Source organism: Limulus polyphemus, unplaced genomic scaffold, assembly GCF_000517525.1.
Source record: "Limulus polyphemus unplaced genomic scaffold, Limulus_polyphemus-2.1.2 Scaffold1349, whole genome shotgun sequence".
In the NCBI taxonomy this organism is placed as follows: domain Eukaryota; kingdom Metazoa; phylum Arthropoda; class Merostomata; order Xiphosura; family Limulidae; genus Limulus; species Limulus polyphemus.
Window position 1 is genome coordinate 294,174 of NW_013666959.1, and position 553 is coordinate 294,726.

Below are 553 nucleotides of genomic sequence, written 5' to 3' on the forward strand. Positions count from 1 at the left end.
GTCACGTGACCTCGCTGACGCAACAGTATGTATATATTAAAATGTATTTGTTTTCGATAGTGTCATTTCAGTATGTTATGAATTCAATAGAAATTTTTACTATTACTGCAAATGCAACAACTGTTGTTTTGATGTTTATATTTTATGGTAAAGAACTATGGGCTATATTTTTAATCTCGATGTTTTAAAAATTTGTATTTTTTTTGGTTGGATGGATGGAGGTTTGAAGTATGGTGATGAAAGTGACTTAATATCTAGAATTTTCTCCAAAGTTTTTAGGATATTTTACGCAATATAAAATATTAGTTAGGTTATAGAAAATAGTTACTGTTTTTTGGAATTGGTGGCCTCCTGAGGATATTAAACGTGTGTGGAGTGTAACTTCAGAGGGAATTTTCTAAAGGAATGTAAGACTGAAAACGAGACCTTAGCCAAACTTGCTAAAGATATCGAGAGATTTACCCGGTTATTTGATCCAGCTGCTCCCTGTGAAATGATGGACTCATTGTCACTTGACCAGTTCATAAATAAAACTAAAGAAAAGTAGGTGTGT